Raw genomic sequence first — 19,803 nt, 5'->3', positions numbered from 1 at the left:
CTGATATTATTCGGGACCATAGTTTGTCAATTGGACTCCATGTTCTCACTAAGGAAAACAGTTTCCCGTTTTCACTAGAGGGTAGTGAAATCGTTAAAATAGTGGGAGTGAGATTCATAAAATAAATTTTGCCTATTTTATGTCTTAGTAAATTGCTTAAACAATCACTGATATTTGTCTGTTTCTTTTCAGTATTTCATAAGATGAATTCGCGTAATCCACTTTTCTCGATCCTCGAACAAAATAAGTTGACTGGCGCAAACTATACGGAATGGTTCCGTAAGTTGAAGATTGTCTTGACTTCGGAGAAGATGCTCTACGTGTTAGAAAAATCTCCTCCGAAGGAAGCACCAGCTGACGTAAGTCCGGAAGAGTTAGCCAAACTTGATACATGGTGGGACCATGATATCAAGACCAAATGCTATATGCAAGACTCGATGTCTGATGAACTCCAGAGGCGATTTGAGGACACCGTGAATGCTGCTGACATTCACGTTCAACTCAAGGAACTTTTTGGGGCTCAATCGAGGGCTGAAAGGTTCGCTACTGTAAAGGAGCTAATGACGTGTCGCATGCGTGAAGGGACTTCGGTCCGTGATCATGGGGTACGAGTGATTTGGCTCATACAGAAGTTGGTAACCCTTGATTTGGTGTTGGAGCATGAACTCAACGTGGATTTACTACTTCTGTCTCTTCCTTCTTCGTTTGACAGATTTGTGGTGAATTTCAATATGAACAAGATAGAGGCCTCCCTTGAAGAGATGGTCAATATGCTTGTGACATATGAATCCACATTAAAGAAGGATAAACCGGCTTTCTTGGTGGGCTCCTCTTCTTCTGCTAAGAAGGGGCCAAGTACAAAGGGCAAGAAACGTTCTGCCCCACCCAAGAAAATCGAACCCGAGAAGAAGTACAAGACAAAGGCTTCAAACATGGAAAAATCCAAGGATGTTTGCCATTACTGCAAGAAGCCCGGTCATTGGAAGCGTAACTGCAAGGAATATCTAGAGCAGTTGCGAACTGCGAAGGGTATGTTCTATATTGAAATAAATGTTTCACTTAATACTACTTCTTGGGTATTGGATACCGGATGTGGATCTCACATTTGCAATGATTTGCAGGTGATGACAAGAAGTCGCAGGCTTAGAATGGGTGAGACCCAGCTGAGGCTCGGAAATGGTTCCAGAGTTGAAGCTAAAGCCGTGGGAGATGTTTATTTAATTTTGCAGAACGGTTTTAAGTTACTTTTAAGAGATGTTTTATTTGTTCCGGATTTGATTAAAAACATTATTTCTGTTTCTATGCTTGATAGAGATGGTTATTCTTGCAATTTTGTGAATGGGATTTGCAATATTTACAAGAATGAATGTTTGATTGGAAATGGACAACTTAAAAACGATCTATACAACTTAAAACTAAAAGACGTTCCAATAAATTATGTTGATAAACCGGCAACAACAAACAAAAGGAAAATCGATAGCCAAAACCCGGCAAACCTTTGGCACGCTAGGCTAGGTCATATTTCCTCAAGGAGGATGAACAAGCTAGTGGGAGAGGGCATGTTTGATATGTCTGATATTAACTCTCTACCTACTTGTGAATCCTGCCTGAAAGGAAAAATGACTAAATCTCCTTTTAAGGGGAAACCTGAGCGTAGTCAAAATCTGTTGGATTTGATCCATACAGATGTTTGTGGTCCATTTAGAGTTGGTACTCAATATGGCCACACCTACTTCATTACCTTTACTGATGATTATTCGAGGTATGGGTATTTATATTTAATGAAATATAAGTCTGAAGCGTTTGAAAAGTTCAAAGAATTCAAGGCTGAAGTAGAAAACAAGCTAGGTAAAAGTATTAAAGCACTTCGATTGGATCGAGGTGGAGAATACTTAAGTACCGAGTTTTTGGACTATCTAAAAGAGAATGGGATTCTCTCTCAGTGGACTCCTCCTATGAAACCACAGCTTAATGGTGTATCGGAGCGTCGTAATCGAACTTTGTTGGACATGGTTCGGTCCATGATGAGCTTCACTGAGCTTCCACCTTCGTTTTGGGGCTATGCGCTTGAAACGGCGGTATTGTTGTTGAACAACGTCCACACTAAAGCAGTGGACAAAACACCATACGAGTTATGGAATGGCAAAGCTCCTAAGTATTCATACTTGAGGATTTGGGGATGTCCTGCTTACATGAAGCGGACAGTGGGAGATAAGTTGGATAGTCGATCCAGCTTATGTTATTTTGTAGGGTATCCGAAGAATTCAATCGGATATTATTTCTATTATCCTGCTGAAACAAAGGTGTTTGTTTCAAGAAATGCCACCTTCTTGGAGAAGGAATTCTTATTGGATAAGAAAGGCGAGATGATGGAACTCGAAGAAATTCGAGAAGAACCCGAAATACAAAATAACGATCCTACACCTCAGGAACCATTGATAGACACGCCTATACCTAGAAGATCCGAGAGGACTTCTAGACCTCCTATTCGATATGGTCTTCTTCTTGAAGGGGATCAAGATGAACCCGATGTTGGATGTGATCCAAGAAACTTCAAGGAAGCAATTTCTGATGCGGATTCAAATTTATGGCTTGAAGCTATGCAGTCGGAAATAGATTCGATGCATACAAACCAAGTTTGGTCTTTAGTAGATCCTCCCGATGGAATTGTTCTAATAGGGTGTAAATGGATCTACAAGAGAAAGCTTGGGCCTGATGGTAAGGTATTGACCTACAAGGCACGATTGGTGGCAAAAGGTTATACTCAAAGAAAAGGAGTTGACTATGATGAAACCTTTTCACCAGTTGCAATGTTCAAGTCCATAAGAATCCTTATTGCCATAGCTGCATGGTATGACTATGAGATATGGAAAATGGATGTGAAGACTGCTTTTCTTAATGGAGACATTAAGGAAGAAATCTATATGAAGCAGCCTGAGGGGTACACATCCATGGGAAGCGAGCATAAGGTATGCAAGCTTCAAAGATCAATTTATGGTCTAAAACAAGCATCAAGAAGTTGGAACCAGAAATTTGATGAAACAATAAAAGATTTTGGTTTCATCAAGAATCCGGAGGAACCATGCGTGTACAAGAAAGTAGTTAAGGATGCTGTGACATTCTTAGTACTTTATGTTGATGACATCCTACTCATTGGGAATGATGTAGGGATGTTGCAGTCAACAAAGATATGGTTATCAGGTAGATTCTCGATGAAGGATTTGGGTGAGGCATCCTATATTCTTGGAATACAGATCTATAGCGATAGATCTAAGAGAATGATAGGACTCACTCAATCAACCTACATCGACACCATATTGAAACGGTTTTCAATGGATGGGTCCAAGAGAGGACATCTACCCATGTGTCATGGAGTTTCTCTATCCAAGTCTATGTGTCCCAAGACTGATGAAGAGATAGAGAAAATGACACATGTACCATATGCGTCAGCCATAGGTAGTATCATGTATGGGATGATATCTACCAGACCGGATGTAGCATTTGCTCTGAGTTTCACGAGCAGATATCAAGCTAATCCCGGTCAAATGCATTGGAAAGCCGTGAAGGACATTCTTAAGTACTTACGAAGGACTAAGAATATGTTCATGGTATATGGAGGAAGAGAACTAAAATTGGAAGGCTATACCGACTCTAGCTTCCAAAGTGACGTGGATGACTCGAAGTCAACCTATGGATTTGTGTTCATGCTCAATGGAGGTGCTATCTCTTGGAAGAGTTCCAAGCAGGACACCACAGCGGATTCCACCACTGAAGCAGAATACATTGCAGCATCAGCTGCTGCTAAAGAGGCCGTTTGGATGAGGAATTTCGTCCAAGAGTTGGGCGTCATTCCTGAAGTTGTTGGTCCAGTCCCGGTGTACTGTGACAACACGGGTGCCGTTGCTTAGGCAAAGGAACCAAGGTCTCATCAAATATCCAAACACGTACTGAGGAAATACCACATCATCCGGGAGATTGTGGAAAGAGGAGACATCACTGTCGAAAAAGTGGCCTCTGCAGACAATATCGCTGATCCACTTACTTAGCCCTTGCCAGGACCATTATTTGACAAACATCGCGAAGCAATGGGTCTATGTAGTATGACTAGTTGGCTATAGGGCTAAGGGCTTTGATGACTCTTTATATAAACAATCTTTTGTTTAATATTATTTACACTTTTATTAATGGCAATGACTTTATCTTTCTTCATATTGTTATATTATGATATACTATTGTTGTTTTGATAAAGACCTTGAATATACTATAGTGTATGTAAGATGTGGTAGAACATGGAGATGTCTATCATGAAACACATCTTATAGTCACTGTATATTCTAAACTGTTCCTAGTCGATTGAGCCGTCCGATAATAAGGATAAGGATCGCTCGAGTTTGAGACTAGCATTTGCGATGCAGAGTACCACGTTTCATTGGTAAGGAACATAGAGATGTTCGAAGCATGCAAATGGATATTCATACGATGAATGATCGAACTACCCTATCCGGACTTTCCAAGTGGTTATCACTTATCGAGAGGATAAAGTCCGCGGTTTTGGTTGTACACCATTAGTCCTTACTACTTGAAACATCATTGAGACTCTATATGCTAGTACTGTGCTTTGACTCGTTTACCGACTCTATTGGGGTCATCAGGTGTCGGGATTGGGTACAGTTACAACACATATAGGAGTCGATGCTTTGTTGTCAAGGATTCACCACATACTTGCGAGTGTGGATATCCTATGCGATCTGAGGAGATATTAGTGTGACGAATCTCTGGCCAGAGTACATGATGTGGTTTAAGAAATGGTTTCTTAGTAGCACATGCGATGTCACTATTTGATCTTCAAGATGTATTGCATAGTTATCGAATCTCGAACGACTCTCGATATACCAATGGTTGTTTATTCGATCGGGATATATGGATGAAGGGACCGTACTGTTCGCTAACCAAAATCTATTGGTTCTTTTAGGCACTATCGGTGACACCTAGGGAATCATGGGGCGATGGTGCTAGACGCTCTTACCATGATTCGATGGGCAAGTCGGAAATTGTTGTTCCGAGTCACAAGGAGTTGTGAGCCCACGGCTAGCTGTATCCCTGAACCATTGAGGGTCACACAGTGTAATGGATTTTTAATCCCCGTTGAGATAGTTAAATTTAAAGAGTTAAATTTAATGAACAAAGAAGTTGGACTTCTTAATTATGAGTAGAGGAGTAAGATTTCCTAAAATGACATAGGGATGGACATTTTTGGAAACCACTGAATTCGGATTCAGAAAAATTTATCTTGACTTTAAAAGGTGCAGAAATGGTTTCTATGCACATTGGTGAAATCGGTTTATCAATCGGAGTCACGATGAATTTTATATATATTTCTGAACATGCGGGCTTTGCTTGTCGGGCTAGAACTTATGACTAATGGGCCCTAAGCTGTTAGTGGCCTACATTATAAATAAGTTATTGCAGTACAGAAATTACACACAACAGGCATAATTTTCGAAATTAACTAGGGTTTTGAAACCTAGTGGCCGCCGCCCCCCTCTCCCTTCTCTGCTCGAAAAACCCAGCTTGTGAATTTTGAATTTGCAGTCTGGTTTAACGAATCAAATTCGTTAATCTCTTCGTAGAAACTTCTGATAGATTTTCTAGTGCAATCTATCAGAGGGATTAAATATCCGTTCGTGGACCTGATTGAAGAACAGTTTGTCCATCAGTTCCAGGGATATACAACAAGAGCAGAGCAATCTGTTGGTGTCCAAAATCTCGATTCGAGATTAAAGGTAAAAATTTTATAATCGTTATTTAATTTTTACACACACACAATTTAATCGTAAGGTTGATACCTATTATGGAATCGTTCCATACAAAAATTTTAAACTTTCGCTGCACCGGGTATCAATCCTAATTGATTTGATCGCCGAGTTCTCCAACAAATATGACACACAAATGCAACATATAAGCATGCAAAACCCGCTGGCTATCTCAGTCTGTACTTACATACCTTACTACAGGTAGTCCTAGCAGTCCCACTCTAGGTTCCCAGCCTATCATCAACTCTAAAATGAAAATATCCATGCATCATTATTTAAGCTCTAAAAGCCTTAACTAAGCTATTGCATACTCCTAAATATTTTAAGGATACCATAGCTATACCTGCGTCCATCGTCAGCCCGCTGATGACAATTTGTCTCAAAACTAGGCCACAGCTCCGCTACAACGCCTGGATCGCTATGCCACTTCCGGATTCCTTATTGGATGCCTAGATCTCCCTAGATCTGAGTTAGAAGGCTTAGGAATCAGAGAGAAGAGAGGGAAAGGTGCACTTGAAAATGAAATCTCGGCCCCCTATTTATAGACGAAGTTCGGAGCCTCCGAACCCGGTTCGGAACGTCCGAACATGATCGGAACCTCCGATCCCATCTTTGGAGCGTCCGAACGCCCAATATTACGTCAGCCATGACATCACTTTGCTGACGTCAGCGATGACACATGCCCTGGTCCCGATCGGAACGTCTGATCTCACCGACGGAGCTTCCGATCTCGATCGGAGCCTCCGATCCTGACTTCGGATCCTCCGATCCTGTTCGGAACCTCCTGACTTGGTTCGGAGCTTCCGAACCCTCGGGACCTTCCCGGCTATTTTGAGTGTCCTGGATCCATTTCTGGACTCCGTTAACCCTTTAGGAATTTCCTTAATTATGTTTTACTTAATCCAAAATTATTACACGATTAATATACTCATTAATCGCTAATTACGGATACGGGTCACTACATTCTCCCTCCTTAAAAGATTTCGTCCTCGAAATCTAAGGTAATACCTCGAGAATGTAAGATAGACCACTACTTGAGTGTCTGGTCGAAATAGCTTCCGACACACTCAGACTCTCGTCGAATTCCCTATAAGCTCCATTAATGCTTAATCGCATTAATATTCTTTCACTGAAGATTACTGCGCTATTGGTCGACAGTCGAACTTCCCTAGCGCTAGCGTATCGTAACACTGATACATCTTTCACTCGGACCACGATCTTCCTGACCACGAAGGATACAAACATCCGCTTGACCGAGATCATCGTCTCAAGGAAAAGTCTTAGACTGATGAAGACCAAATCAAAACCTGATTGACTTACGACAATCGTCTAATCACTAATCAAAATTAACTATCTAATGGTTCCAAAAGTTCTCGGTGCTCAACACCTCTAGTCAGGAAACACTATTTCCAACACTGTGCCGACACAACAAAGCCCAAATTCCCTCTCAAGAGAATCTTGTTGACCCAAAGCTATACTCCAACATAAATGCTTAACATGATTCAAAACTAGTCATCCATCCCATGCTCCACCGAAGTGAACGAGCTTCCCAAGCAATTACTGGGAACTCAGACCATCCAGTCTAGTACCAATCATAGTTCATGTTTCTTAGTATAACTCAACACTGTGCCCTGATGAAAACTATCATCGCTCACCGATAATGACACTAAGTCATATTCTAACCATCGGCCAGCGAAGTCACGCATAGATTGCAATAGAAGTTATCACACCTCTGATGATATACATCATCTCGACCATAGGTTATTCACCCACGAATTCAATCGATAGACATCCTCCTGATTGTTATGCATACTTGCAATCACTGTGCACACATCAAGACTAAGGCAAGCTCCTACCAATCTGCTCGACTGGGACATTCCACAGTACACAGACATATGGAAACGCTTCCTGTTTCGTCTCGAAACTCGACAATAACATGCGTCTGATATAACTCAACTCGGAGTCTCTGGTGATACCACCATCGCTCGTCCCAACTTCCCAAGTTTGAACATAAAGATCCTGGAAACTAAATCCCAACGGATCCTCCAGAGTAAAATCATTCCTTTTTGCTGAAGGTATCAGCCTTAGCGCTGAAAAGACTAATTCATCTATTCCCTAGACACTCCGGGAAAACACTTATGCTCGAAGTAACTTGTCACACAAAACGTCTCTGATTGTCGTTCATTGCTAAAACGCAATATCTTTGACAAACAGTCTGCATGTATGTGACTCACTGACTCGAAAGAACAAATTCGATCCATCACAATCTTGCGAAATCTTCGATCCCCAAGGCAAATCATGTTGGCTACTAAGTCAATCCTTGACTGCCTCGATCATCCCAATGATCTTAAGCACCATACGATGAAAATTTGTGACACACCCTGTCGGATCTCGAGAACTAGGTCTCAGCAAATGTCACACCTCACAATCAAACAACTGATGTCCCTGTAAGTACACAATCCTTGTTGGATCTCAAACCCAACGGTATACTAAGATATCATTACCAGAACATTATCCTGGGAATTAACAATTCCTTTGCTTGTTTCTCCTGTCAAGTTAATACCTAACTTGACCATACAAGTCCAATTGCAATCGTCCCTGATTACAGGAATCCCCAATTATTCGTCTCTGGCAATCCTAGAGACTCTAAATCATCTAGATTTCCGAATGCTCTGATATTGTACCAAGTACTCATCTCCCAAGCACTAAGCGACAAAATACTATCCCAAGTATTTCTCGATTGCTATATCCAGATCCTCACTGATTGACTCAACCAATCAAAATCGTCGATCTACTGATGCTCGCACACGTCCGATCAGACGACCACTACCGAACATCTAACCCTACGTGGCTGAATCAATAACCAAGACTCAATTGCCACGAAGAACTATTTCCGAACACTTGGAATACCAAAATCGCTCTGGTTTCAACACACCCATACTGGATAACTAGAAAATAGCTATTAGTAGTCTATCGACAACTGCCTCGTACACTAAACTTAATCGACCTAACTCTGATAGAGTTAGCCAATTGTCACTGGTAGTCATTAGCACAGATCCCGTGCCACCTTAGCACTACCAACGTTGTCTGGTTCACCCAAGGCAAACACCAAGACAAACTAAGCCCAATATTCGCTCGTGATCTATCAACCTAGACCATTTCCATCCCATGGAAAATCTTATGCTCAACCTCTGAAAATATCAGACAGTACTTAGCGTAAACACTGGACTCACTATCCTTACCTCGTTCATTCAGGATGAACATCGCGACTCGTCAAGTCCAAGAATCATAACTAAGGAATCCCAAAGATCCTTACAATCTTCGGACACGCTCCTGATTATATCCTTGCTAAGATTGTGCAACAATTCAAGACTAAGGTAGCTTACCATAATAACCCACCTGGACAATCACCAAGGTTTCACGGTCATAGACCATGCTTCCCTTTCATCTCAAATAGTCCTATACAATCCTTAGCGTCCGATATAATCCTATTACAGATGAAACCAATCATCATGGAGAATTTCTCGTTTTCGAGTCAAAGTCTCGAAACGACATCCTATCCAAGTTCTTGGATGATTCCTATTACAGGAAAACTCTAACCACAACTCTGATGACAACCTCTAGTCATCGCTGGTAGAAATCCGTCCACCTACTAGATCTACACGTCTAGCAGTAACCCAAAGGTTAAAACTTATTTGCTCAAAATACACACTCGTTAAGGAAATCCCTCCAAGACTGGTTCCCAAAGCAGAATACTCAAACTATATCTCTGGCACACCAAATGATATCAAACCATCAATATCAATCCTGATATCTAATCCAAGGTCATACCCTGTCGTGACTGCTACCAAATCCCTAGACTGAGTAGCCTTCCCACCTCCATCTCCTGAAGCACGAAAGCTCCTAGGTAAAGCTGGCATAGGGTTGCGCCCCATCACGTCTAGTCATGGTCATAGTCCAAAACTCTCAGCATATACTGGACCTGGCATCCTGATAATAATCCATCATCACAAGTATAATCCTAACAAAGGTCAGACAGCCTACTGTTCTGAGGAAACAACCTAGAACAAAGCCAAGATGTTCTAAACCTAACAATATCCCTAATGCCTCTAGACGAGTCCACTCATCGCTGGCATTATCTTAGTCTTCTGACTAACTAGGTCAATCCTAGGAAAAAGCCTATACTAACCACAAGTCAAATAGTCACAGTCGGCCACTCAAATCCCATGATTTACAGCAGCTGAACGCTAATCAACTAAAACAATGCTAATCTTGGCAAAATCACTCACAATTATTGACGAATTGCTGGATAAATAAAACATGTATCATTTATTTCAAGTTATGTACAATTTCTTTATTACAAACCCATGTAATATATACAGTATCCAAAATACAATAAAATGTACAACCAAACATGAAATGATACAACCATAGTATGATGATTCTTTACAACTGAAATACTGTTTACAACTTACAATGATACAATATTTAAAATCATCGCACAAGTCTCCGTTTCTTGAGCATGATGCTTCTAATCGACACATGCATCGATACAAGCATACTCCCGACCAAGTCTCTCTACATGTCCTCCCACGAAGAACTCTGGAGAAATGGCTCGTGATAGCTAACCAGCTATGATCTACGTCGGTGCATGTTAGTCGACCCCTTCTGCTCACGATCTTCCATCAGCGTTCTTCTTGTATTCATATCATGTTTTTGAACAAGAAGTTTCCCGTGTGCCTACCGAACGTATCGGTACAAGCATACCGGCAAAACTATGTTCTGCATGAGTTTAATGACCTTACGCTCGAAACCTGTTGTGCCTTAGGCACTCGAGGCATTCCCTGGTAAAGTTCTATCTGACAATCTCTCCAACTACTAGTGGAGAATCTTCAGAGTAGTGTCATCATGGTACGGACGATACAGATGCAAACATCAAGTGTGTCCCATCCAATCCTCTGCCACTGCCTCTGGCATCTAGTACTCGATCAAAATCTAGGATCCACATGAGTAGAAGTCTTGAAAACTCGGACACGATCCATCACTCTTGTCTGCACTTGCTGGAATCCCATAAGATAAATCTTCAGAAATCCTGCCGATGATGATAGTCTCTGGGCAAACTAATCGCCACATCATCACCTCTTCCAAGGTCTCATCAATCCTATAAGGATAACCCAAAGTCTTAATAATATATCACAAGTCTCTTGCATGCATGAGCTCTGATACCAATAAATGTAGCGACTCATCCCGGATCCACTACCTAATCAGAGTTAAGAGCATAATTAAACATGCATTAAAATAAATCGCTGCGGAAGACATAAATAAAAGCAGACCGGCAGAATACAACCGGTTAAATAAATTTGATTATACAACCCAATCGAATAAATAAACCCTAAAGGCAAAACCTATAGCTAATCTCGCTGTCTTCACTGGTCGCTGGCCAATCCAAGCTCCTGGTGCTCCACCCTGCACCTACACCTGCCCCGTCGAATGGGGTGTCCAGATACACAGAAAAGACTGGACGTGAGCTCTAAGCTCAATACGAAAGCACTGGGTAAAACATACAAATATGATGCATGCAAATGATAGGGTATCCATATCTGGGATAACTGTATACAACTGCTCAATAATGGCGCCTAGGACATGAGTGGTACAACCCGGGGAGCAAACCCTGTGTACACTACTAATTCCTATAGGACGTGGACCGTGTCTCCAGATGCTAATCACCCATGACCCGTCAGTCACTGGGCACTAGACATCACCCGTCCAGACAGGGCAGAGCGGCCCTACATGGCTCATCTCACAGGATGGACAGACACAATATGATATGCACATGCTGCATAATAATATGACACACAAATGCAACATATAAGCATGAAAAACCTGCTGGCTATCTCAGTCTGTACTTATGTACCTTACTACAGGTAGTCCTTGTTGGAGAACGCAGCGATCAGATCAATCAGGATTGATACCCGGTGCAGCGAAAGTTTAAAATTTTTATATGGAACGATTCCATAGTGGGTATCAAAACCTTACGATTAAATTGTGTGTGTAAAAATTAAATAACAATTATAAATTTTTACCTTCAATCTCGAATCGAGATTTTTGACACCAACAGATTGCTCTGCTCTTGTTGTATATCCCTGGAACTGATGGACGAACTGTTCTTCAATCAGGTCCACGAACGGATATTTAATCCCTCTGATAGATTGCACTAGAAAATCTATCAGAAGTTTCTACGAAGAGATTAACGAATTTGATCCGTTAAACCAGACTGTAATTCAAAATTCATAGACTGGATTTTACCGAGCAGAGGGGAAAAGGGGCCGGCCACTTCAGAGGAAAAATACTAGGGTTTTTCGAAAATTTTGTGACCTGTTGTGTGTAATTTCTGTACTGCAATAACTTATTTATAATGTAGGCCGCTAACAGCTTAGGGCCCATTAGTCATAAGTTCAAGCCCGACAAGCAAAGTCCGCATGTTCAGAAATTAATATAAAATTCATCATGACTCCGATTGATAAACCGATTTCACCAATGTGCACAGAAACCATTTCTGCACCTTTTAAAGTCAAGATAAATTTTTCTGAATCCGAATTCAGTGGTTTCCAAAAATGCCCATCCCTATGTCATTTTAGGAAATCTCACTCCTCTACTCATTATTAAGAAGTCCAACTTCTTTGTTCATTAAATTTAACTCTTTAAATTTAACTATCTCAACGGGGATTAAAAATCCATTACTCTGTGTGACCCTCAATGGTTCAGGGATACAGCTAGTCGTGGGCTCACAACTCCTTGTGACTCGGAACAACAATTTCTGACTTGCCCATCGAATCATGGTAAGAGCGCCTAGCAACATCGCCCCATGATTCCCTAGGTATCACTGATAGTGCCTGCAAGAACCAATTGATTTTGGTTAGCGTACAGTACGGTCCCTTCATCCATATATCCCGATCGAATCAACAACCATTGGTATATCGAGAGTCGTTCGAGATTCGATAACTATGCAATACATCTTGAAGATCAAATAGTGACATCGCATGTGTTACTAAGAAACCATTTCTTAAAACACATCATGTACTCTGGCCAGAGATTCGTCACACTAATATCTCCTCAGATCGCATAGGATATCCACACTCGCAAGTATGTGGTGAATCCTTGACAACAAAGCATCGACTCCTATATGTGGTGTAACTGTACCCAATCCCGACACCTGATGACCCCAATAGAGTCGGTAAACGAGTCAAAGCACAGTACTAGCATATAGAGTCTCAATGATGTTTCAAGTAATAAGGACTAATGGTGTACAACGAAAACCGCGAACTTTATCCACTCGATAAGTGATAACCACTTGGAAAGTCCGGATAGGGTAGTTCGATCATTCATCGTATGAATATCCATTTGCATGCTTCGAACATCTCTATGTTCCTTACCAATGAAACGTGGTACTCTGCATCGCAAATGCTAGTCTCAAACTCGAGCGATCCTTATCCTTATTATCGGACGGCTCAATCGACTAGGAACAGTTTAGAATACACAGTGACTATAAGATGTGTTTCATGATAGACATCTTCATGTTCTACCACATCTTACATACACTATAGTATATTCAAGGTCTTTATCAAAACAAGAATAGTATATCTCAATATAACAATATGAAGAAAGATAAAGTCATTTCCATTAATAAAAGTGTAAATTATATTAAACAAAAGATTGTTTATACAAAGAGTCATCAAAGCCCTTAGCCACAAGTTGGCTCACCGGGCACCCACTCTTTCAGTCCTAGCAGTCCCACTCTAGGTTCCCAGCCTATCATCAACTCTACAGTTCAAATATCCATGCATCATTATTTAAGCTCTAAAAGCTTTAACTAAGTTATTGCATACTCCTAAATATTTTAAGGAGACCATAGCTATACCTGCGTCCGTCGTAAGCCCGCTGATGACAATTTGTCTCAAAACTAGGCCACAGCTCCGCTACGACGCCTGAATCGCTATGCCACTTCCGGATTCCTTATTGGATGCCAAGATCTCCCTAGATATGAGTTAAAAGGCTTAGGAATCAGAGAGAAGAGAGAGAAAGGTGCACTTGAAAATGAAATCTCGGCCCCCTATTTATAGACAAAGTTCGGAGCCTCCGAACCCGGTTCGGAACGTCCGAACACGATCGGAATCTCCGATCCCATCTTCGGAGCGTCCGATCGCCCAATATTACGTCAGCCATGATGTCACTTTGCTGATGTTAGCGATGACACATGCCCTGGTCCCGATCGGAATGTCTGATCTCACCGACGGAGCTTCCGATCCTAACTTCGGATCCTCCGATCCTGTTCGGAACCTCCTAACTTGGTTCGGAGCTTTTGAACCCTCCGGACCCTCAGGACCTTCCCGTCTATTTTGAGTGTCCTGGATCCATTTCTGGACTCCGTTAACCCTCTAGGAATTTCCTTAATTATGTTTTACTTAATCCAACATTATTACACAATTAATATACTCATTAATCGCTAATTACGGATACGGGTCACTATAGTCTCGGCTGCTATAAGACCTCAATTCTAATCATCTAATCAAGAATTAATCCTATCAAAAATCATAAAAAGGTCCAAGAGGTAAAGCAATTTTTTTTTTAATTTTCGTGAATAGTGCTCCTCTCGATCGGTAAGATATTACCGATCGATCGGGCAAGTTTTCAGAAAAACAAAAATTTGGCTAAAACTCACTCGCTCGATCGGTCACATCTTACCGATCGATCGATGACAGTTCTGAACTAAAAATACAGCAGATAACTTGTCCAAACTCAATACAAATCATGCATAAACCAATACATAATTCATCCAAACATCATACAAGCTTCAATACAAGATAGTTCTAGGGTTATACAATCTCAAACTAGTAGAACATGCTTCAGTCTAGCTTATTCAATACAAAGCATAACGAGTACGAATCCAATCTAAGTTCGATTACATAGTCGACTTCTTAAACACCAAGGCCTCACTCTATCAACTCGACCATCTAGCCATGCAATCTCTGACTCGTTCATGCCCCACCTGTTGCCAAGCACGCATACAAAGACAAGACAACAGCCGGATAATCCGGTGAGAATAACATTCCCAGTAAAAGAGACTAGCATGCAATATCAGATAAGCATCTTAAAATGAAATATATCAACTTCCAGATATTCAAATATCAACCATGAAATTCCAAGAGAAATCAAAATGAAATGCATGTCATAAAATCCGGGATTATCAAGTCTGTATAATCAAAAGAGTTGCTGCTTTTGCTTTTGGGATCCCAAGGATGAGATCACGTAAACAACTCACCGACTCTCCTGATTGAGGTGGTGCTATGTATCCCCCTCTTAGAAAAGATTTCGTCCTCAAAATCAAACACGATTCAAACACAAACTGCGCCTCTCAAATTACTCCTTTCAGTCCGTCAAACGAAAGTTGACTCATTCTCGTCAGAAAATCCTTCTAATCTCAGTTACAATCGAATCATCTCTGGTTCCAACTCAAGGCATAACATCTAAGTTCGACTTGTTTGACCTGGCTGTCCGTCGTTCTGAGGGTATTGAAATGAAATAAGCTGTAATCAAACAACAAAGTCTCTTCGAAATCTATGCCAAAAGAACGAGTGAAACGAGGATCTCTATCTAAACTGACATACTTTGGAAAAACATGACACCTGACGACTTCTGACAAGGTATCAATCCTCTGATCTTGATTAAAAGTCACTCTGTATGGAATACGGTAGCAGATTCCATAAATCGTTCAATCAGAATCAGATAGTAGATAAAATAAGAATAATTTCGTTGGCTCAAAACATTCGTTGTTGCATACAATTCTCCAGATAAAGATTCGCAGTCATAAATCTCATACAATCTAATTCTCTTCTATGCCTCCAAATCAGTTCCGTCTGCGAAAATAAATACTCCAACTCTTAAGATTTAGAAAAGATCGCGGAAATATCCTCATAAGACAATAGGTAACAGATCTTCTAATCAATAAGATCGTTGCGAGCTCAAAGTTTAGATTCAGACATTGAGTCTCAAGCGTCTTCATCTGTCTCGTTGTCTAGACTAGAGCGTGATTCCTCTGAATAAAAATACATCCCACAATCTCGATAAGAATAATGTCAAGTACTAAAAGATCATCAGTACCGAAATCAGTATACTGGAGTGCTGATCGACAAAAATTTCATCACCAGATCATAAAATCGAGGAAGACAATTTGATCCAAAAAGAATTCAGACAATGAAGAATAGCATACAACTGTTCGGCACAAACATCTGCTATACGATTCTCAAAAGCTCTGAATGATGAGTACAATTCTTATTCCAAAATACAAGTAAATCATCGATAAGAATTCCTATTTCCAACTAATTCTTCTGAAAGATCCGGTTAAAAGAATGATTAACAACACTACAGGAGTGTTCGTCAATTCAAATGATTCAAAAAAAATTTAGAGGTACGATAAACATTAAACAGATTCTTCAATAAGAAGGAAAGAGACTCACTCGTATCTATCAGTCAATAAGAATAGAAAACCCAAAATCGATCGTTATCTGATCTGTCATTATCGGGTGCAGCCTGAGTCTGCAGATCCTCAGACAGAGCAAAAACTCGTGCCTGCTGTCTGGGAGGCTGATTTGCATACTGATTACCTTCCTGTCTATTCTGTTGCTGAGGTTGGAAAGAGTGGACAGTAGGTGCTTGCTGCTGAGGCTGAGCTGTCTGTCTCAAGAAACTCCCACTCTACGCTTGCTTAGGGACACGCTGAGGACATGTTCTGGCAAAGTGCCCTGCCTAGTTACAGATATAACAGCTTCCAAAAATACCTCTACATTGATCACTGGAGTGACGACCTCCGCAATTGGAACAAAACATGCCTGACTGAATCGAACTCTGTCCAGATCCATACTGCCTCGAACCACTAGAGCTCGAAGAACTTCTTCCGTGCTTCTTAAACTGTTTCCCCTTCGGAAAATAGTAATCTTTTATATTACCTCCACTGCTACCACCTTCAGAACTCGGTGGTTGATTTTGAAATTGAAAATATTGATTCTGGTATTGGGACGGTTGGTTCTGGTATTGAGAAGGTTGTGCCTGGAACTTTCCTTTCTGCTGCTGAGGCACAAACTGACCTCCTCTCTGTCTCCACAAACCTGCTTCAGCTCCTTCTGCATGATTCATTGCATCTGCAAAATTATCAGGCCTAGCAGTGTTTACCAGCGTGAAGATATCAGGGTTCAAACCATTAATGAACTGATCGGCTTTAGCTTCTTCATTGTCAGCAATGTGCGGTGCAAATCTCAGCAAACTATCAAACTTGGCCACATAATCCTCAATAATCAAATTCCATTGCCTCAGATTGGCAAACTCTGCTCCCTTGTCCTTTAGGTATGAAACAGGGAAAAACAGCTTATAAAACTCAGACTTAAACAGATTCTAGTAAATATCTATAACTCGGTTCTCCATGGATCTCTTCGTCGTGATCCACCAGTTTTTAGTAACACCACGAAGCTGATGAATGACCAACCTGGTTCTGCGATCATCAAAATAGTCAAGGGAATCTAACAACTGATCAACGTCATCCAACCAGCTCTCGCAGTCAACAGGATTCTCTGTACCCAACAACAAATGAGGGTTAAACGACTGAAACCTCTTCAGCAAGGTTTCCATCGGCATCGCTGTGGCATCCAACTAATCGACTTCTGTACTAGCTTTATCATTTGGAGGAGTAACTGGGGGTAGGTTCCTGTTAATAACTCGTCGAGGACCCATCTGATAATCAAAGATTAGGACACAGGATATCTCTATCGCTGCAATTGGTGCCCTTGCAACCTCTCAGAATTTGGATACCAGTTGATAACTAAATAGTTATATCTCAAGTAAATCATGCTTTATAAATTAAATCACATAGCCATGTAATTCAAATAATTCTCAATTAATAAATCATGCTCGCATGGTATTTAAACAAATCAATTTAAGTAACTCAGTCACATGTGAGAATTCAATTCATGCGGACTCGACCCCGCTCACTTATAAATTCCGTCCAAGAATCTTATCGCTCTGATACCACTTAATGTGAGACCTCAATTCTAATCATCTAATTAAGAATTAATCCTATCGAAAATCATAAAAAGTTCCAAGAGGTAAAGCAAAAAAAAATAAAAAATTCGTGAATAGTGCTCTGCTCGATCGGTAAGATCTTACCGATTGATCGGGAAAGTTTTCAGAAAAAACAGAATCTTAGCTAAAACTCACTCGCTCGATCGGTCACATCTTACCAATTGATCGGTGACAGTTCTGAAATAAAAATACAGCAAAAAACTTGTCCAAACTCAATCCAAATCATGCATAAACCAATACATAATTCATCCAAACATCATACAAGCTTCAATACAAGATAGTTCTAGGGTTATACAATCTCAAACTATTAGAACATGTTTCAGTATAGCTTATTCAATACAAAGCATAACGAGTACGAATCAAATCTAAGTTCGATTACATAGTCGACTTCTTAAACACCAAGGCCTCACTCTATCAACTCGATCATCTAGCCATGCGATCTCTAACTCGGTCATGCCCCACCTGTTGCTAAGCACACATACAAAGACAAGACAACAGTCGGATAATCTGGTGAGAATAACATTCTCAGTAAAAGAGACTAGCATGCAATATCAGATAAGCATCTCAGAATGAAATATATCAACTTCCAGATATTCAAATATCAACCATGCAATTCCAAGAGAAATCAAAATGAAATGCATGTCTTAAAATCCGGGATTATCAAGTATGGATAATCAAAAGAGTTGCTGCTTTTGCTTTTGGGATCCCAAGGATGAGATCACGTAAACAACTCACCGACTCTCCCGATCGAGGTGGTGCTACGTATCTCCATCCTCTAGAATTTAATGCGATTATAAGGAATATGCTAGCAATAGGCGAACCTCTATGCCTAGGCCACTCGCCTAAAAGCCCCCAAAATGTCTAACATAAAAAGGCCATCCTGCCCACTGAAATCAAGGATTTTGGCTCAAGATGAATGCAATGCAAATCATACCTCATTCAATAAATTCAAGTAATTCAATTAACATGCAAGTATGTGATTTCTTCGGAACACTCGAATCAAGTCGGATTCGAGTTACTCGTTCCATTCCAGTCTAAGTCGTCTTATACCTCTTTCAAACGTCGATGCTCCAACCTGGAAACAACAACAATAAAATCATTCAAGATTCAATCAAACTTCCTAGTCGATAATAAGAGAATCGATACTATACCGGCTACAATCTCTAAAACGATACCACTCCTGCAACCTCGCAACTCAACGGCCTTCAAACGAATCTGTAAAAGAAGTAATAAAGGCCCGAGATCACTATTGACATTCAAACATGACTGAAAATGGCTCAATCAACTCAACCCAACTATAGCCCTCAACTCAAACCGGCGGCATAACGCCTATATTCTAATCAAACCGAAATCACAAACAGCATAATATAAATCCAATAACTCAAATCAACCAACATTCAACCAAAACAATCTGATTCCAACAAATAACAAAACTCACATTTTCGAAAATCCCTCCAAAAATCATAACAATTCCAAATGACGCTCTATTTCAAAACCGACAGAGAATAAACGATCAGAACTATGCCAAGAACAACATACTCGAAACTGAATCGATTCTAACAACATTCAAAAAATAGAATGTATCTGATCGGAGAAAAACTTATGATAGAACGAAGCTCTTGCTGCCGTGATCGCTAATCTGCCTTTAGAAATAATTTCCAACGGACGGATCAAGCTCGGGGTGAAATCTGGAAAGCTTGGGAGGCGTTTTCTCGCCTTCAATGGAGGAAGAGATGATGGAGGAGGAGGGTTGAGTGAATAGAATAGTCAAATAATTTATAAATATCTAACAAATCCCAAATTTTTACTTTAGTCCCTAAAAAATCCAAAATTTGCAAAAAGGACCCTGATCAAAATCAAG

This window comes from Henckelia pumila, chromosome 3 (genome assembly GCF_033568475.1).
Source record: "Henckelia pumila isolate YLH828 chromosome 3, ASM3356847v2, whole genome shotgun sequence".
NCBI lineage: Eukaryota > Viridiplantae > Streptophyta > Magnoliopsida > Lamiales > Gesneriaceae > Henckelia > Henckelia pumila.
Note: the sequence above shows the minus strand (reverse complement) of the source record.